The sequence below is a fragment of the Physeter macrocephalus genome, chromosome 4 (assembly GCF_002837175.3).
Source record: "Physeter macrocephalus isolate SW-GA chromosome 4, ASM283717v5, whole genome shotgun sequence".
NCBI classification, from domain to species: Eukaryota; Metazoa; Chordata; class Mammalia; order Artiodactyla; family Physeteridae; genus Physeter; species Physeter macrocephalus.
The window spans coordinates 90,504,545-90,508,882 of record NC_041217.1 but is presented as its reverse complement, the minus strand read 5'-3'; the positions used below and the strand labels follow the sequence as shown (position 1 = coordinate 90,508,882).

General features: G+C 34.5%; 1 pseudogene; it reads left to right on the top strand.

The window, feature by feature from the left end:
- The first annotated feature begins 383 nt into the window (after positions 1-383).
- LOC102981191 (ubiquitin-like modifier-activating enzyme 5) lies at positions 384-3,608 on the top strand (annotated as a pseudogene).
- The last annotated feature ends 730 nt before the right edge of the window (positions 3,609-4,338 follow it).

Below are 4,338 nucleotides of genomic sequence, written 5' to 3'. Positions count from 1 at the left end.
TAAGCATTCAGTCTTACAAGCCTGCCCCCAGACTCCCACCATTTCAGCTGTTACCTGTGCTTCTGCCCAACTAGCTATAAATCAGAGGTTCCCATAAATCCTCTCCTCGGGTTCTATTAGTTTGCTAGAATGGCTCACAGAACCAGAGAAACATTTTAGTAACTAGATCACTAGTTTATTATAAGAGGACATAACTCAAGAATAGCCAGATGGAAGAGATGCACAGGGCAGGGTATGGGGAAAGGACATGGAGCTTCCATGCTCTCTCTGAGTGCCACTGTCCCTAAATCTCCACTTGTTCACCAACCTGGAAGCTCTCAGACCCCATCCTTTTGGGTTTTTTTGGAGGTTTCATTATATAATGATTGATTAAATCATTGGCTATGGGTAATTGATCCAACCTCCAGCTCTACCCCTGTCCCCAGAGGTCAGAAGGGTGGGACTGAAGACTAAAAGTTCCAGTCCTCGAATCACGTGGTTGACTCTTCAGCCAACCAGCCAACAGCCTTAGGTGCTTTCCAAAAGTAACCTCATTAAATAACAAAAGACACGTTTTGCTGTCATCACTTAGGAAATTATAAGGGTTTTAGAATCTCTGTGCCAGAAACAGAGATGAAGACCAAATATATATTTATTATTATAAATCACAAGGTTGCATCTTTTATACAAAATTTAATTTAGTACTGTTTATATAGGGAATCTAGTTTCTAAGGAAAAACTGCCTCTTATATTAGATTTTTTTAAAAATTGTGTACTTCAGAATACTTATTCACAAAATAATTACAGACATTCAAAAAAAAATGGCAGAAGAAATTATCTATTTTAAAAATTTAGTTTATTTTTACATCTCCAATTAATCAGTATGGTGTTTTAAAGCAAGAATTTTTTTTTTCAACATCACACATTAACTTTAAAATAAAAATACATATTTTCACATTAACATATATTTATGTCTTGTAGTTAGCACTGTCAATGGAAATAATGAATCAATCTATAATAGGAATAGAAAAGAGTTTTTCTGAGCCAAACTGAAGACTATAGCCTGGGAGACACAGATTCAAGAAGCATTTTAATTGTGTTACACTGGAATACAAAATGAAAGAGGCTTATAAAGGCAAAACCCACAAAATTACATAAACTGTTTTTCAATAGTTAGGTTTGGAGCTGGCAAGAAGTAAGGATCCTGCAGCTACTAGTAGATATTGTCTTAAGAACAGCTGGTGATGTCCTTGAGTCTGATACAGTTCAGAAAATTCGGATTCTCAGTAATACAGGAACATATCTGAAGCCACATCCACAGTGGCCACCCAGCTCCATTTTGAATGCCTGAACCACAGTACTACATTCTGATCTATAAATGCTTTGTTTTCTTTAATGGTTAGAGCCGATGTATAATGAATGTTTAATAGGCCATGAAGAAGCTGTTTTGGTTAGCCTAAAATTTAAGTTAAATCATGTATAAGTCAGAACGACTTCCCCATACCTCAATATGTGAAAATGTCTTCCATCTGTACCAAGTTAGATCCACAATATTACCACTTTTCAGGTCGGTATTAATTAAGTGATTAACTTGAAGAATGTATATATAGGGTGAAATACATATATATATATACATATATATGACTATTTGAATTAATATATGTATACATGTTAATATTAGAATAATAACATAACAAAATGGGAACATATTATAAGAATATGTATATAGTATTAATATAAGAATATATTTAGGGTTACATATATTTATATATAAATATATATAATTTAAATTTGTCCTAAAAGTAAGGATTAAAGTTTGTTTTGAATTAAACATATCTAAAGTAGAAAACAGAAGATTAGATTTTAGAGTATTTTCCGCCTTAGGAAAGCCAGGTATTTAGTGCTCTCCATGAACATAGAGCACTATATTATTATTAAATTAATGCATTATTATTATTATTATTATATTTTGATGTTACATACTATTCTGGGCACAAATGTCTGGCCATATGATTGGACTTTGAAAGCTAATTGTTTAGTGTGGGGAATAGATTAGATCTGCCATCAGTGGATTTTTAATACACACTACACTAGGTAATTCAAATCTAAAGACAGAGCATTATATCTAGAAGGTATAGCAGCATGCCACAGGTGGCGGTTTGTGTAAGCAGACTTTGCTAGAGAGATAGACCATGTTATAATATGAGTGTTCAAACAGATAAGTGGAGCGTTATAGCATGGAATCCTAAGAGAGGTAGCTTAAAGAAGTCTTTGCCTGAATCCCAGTGTGTTTTCACTCCTAAGAGCAGTACTTCCTGCACTTTGTTGTTGGGCTTCACATACCCATTTGCCTGCATGCAGGAAGAGTTGAAAATGTCTGGGAATTAATGTCTCCCCAGAACTAGCATTTAACTAATGACTGAAAGATGAAGAGATACAAATGTTTCAGGTTTCTTGTATACTAATAAAGAAAAGTCTGAACTGTAACATATACCATCTCCAAATTTCTCCTGTATCATTGAGCCAAAAGTAATATTCATAAACATAGATTAGTGGGTCACCCTTACTTGGACTTCCTCCTTTCTCAGTCCCAGTTTCCCACTCTCCTACCACTTTCCCCTGGGAACACTTCAAATTAATCTCTTTCACACCAATCCTCCTCTCAGGCTCTGCTTCTGGGGAACCCAAATTAAAATATTGTTCACGATGAAGGAATAAAATAGGGCATCAGTGGGTGAGGGGAAAGGCATAACTTTATTTCTGGTGGAACTAATGATACTCATTAGGTTAGTAGAATTGTTTAAGATAGAGAAGGTGAAAAGGTTAGGAATCAGATGCCAGAACTCGAGTACAAGGGACAGGAAGAAGATTATTAACTAAGTATCTTAAAGCTATATAATGAAAATAAGCAGAACATAGATTGAAAATTATTAATTCTGATTTTCTTTATGAAATTTACAACAATAATATCATCACATTGAAAAATTTTCAGTGTTTCATGGGTAGAATAAGTAATGGTGAGTTAGAAGAGGGAAAACCTATTGAACTAATTCTTAGCTTTGAGGACAATTTTAAAGTTCAAATAACAAGAAATAGGGCTTTTAATGAACTTGAACAAAGATGGATAGAGTTCAGTGAAAATGCACTTTCAGAACATATGCAGTTTATAATTCCTGGAGAATATTCTTGTTTTGCCTTCACCATTTGCAGTTGTTGCAAATTTTGATTAAAAGACTCTGAAACAAAGAGAAATTTTGCAGCCAGTCTTCCTACCAATCTGGGAGTGGTTTCTGGAAGCTTGGAACAAAATGTGTTAATGTTTCTGTTAAATTTTGGCACTATAAATTTCTACCTTGGATACAGTTCAGCACAGGATTTTTTCCCCTATCATGTTCATGAAGCCAAACCCTAAGTGAGATGACAAAAATTATAGGGAGTAGCAGGTAAAATATAAGAAAAAGATAATGGCATGGCCCAAACAAGGGGTTGATTGGAAGAGATAACACATGAAGATAGTGAGAAGGTATTGAGCTGATATCTGAGATTTCAGAAAAAGAACAAAAAATTATTCAAGTCCAGTTCCTGACGTATCTGAAGGAATTACAGTAGTAAGAAAATTCTGTGCCTGAGACTACAAAACTCTGATGAGTGAAATAAAGAAAGAACTAAATAAATGGAGAGATAGTCCATGTTCATGGATAGGAAGACTCAATATTATCAAGATGTCAGTACTTCCTAACTTGATTTATAGATTCATTGAAATCCCAGTAAAATCCCAGCAAGTTATTTTATGGATATGGACAAACTGACTCTAAAGTTTATATGGACAGGCAAAAGACTCAGAATAGTCAGCACAATATTGAAGGAAAAGAACAAAGTTGGAGGACTCATACTACCTATCTTCAAGACTTACTATAAAATTACAATAATCAAGACAATGTGGTACTTGTGAAAGAATAGACAAATAGACAAAAGATCAGTGGTTGACAAGAGGTATGTATGTAGGGGAAAGGCAGTGGGGGGGCAGGAAGGAGGAATGATTACTTATTAGTTAGAAGCCTCTCTTCAGAAAGGCTGAAGAGAGAAGTAACATTTCAGTAAGGATTGAATAGTGAGTGGGATTTCAATTTGCATATGTTGCTATAGATTGAAAGGTATATGGGAAAAGATATTATGAACTAAAGTATTAAAGGACAACCAGGCGATGTATAAGTGACACAATGTCCATGTCAACATTCTAGCGTATGAGAGGCTTTGACTCAAGATGAAGATTAAAATGTATGTACATTCTCAAGTGTTAACAATTAAGTGTGAACCTTATATTGTAAACTTATATGGTACACAAAGGGATGTGGCTTG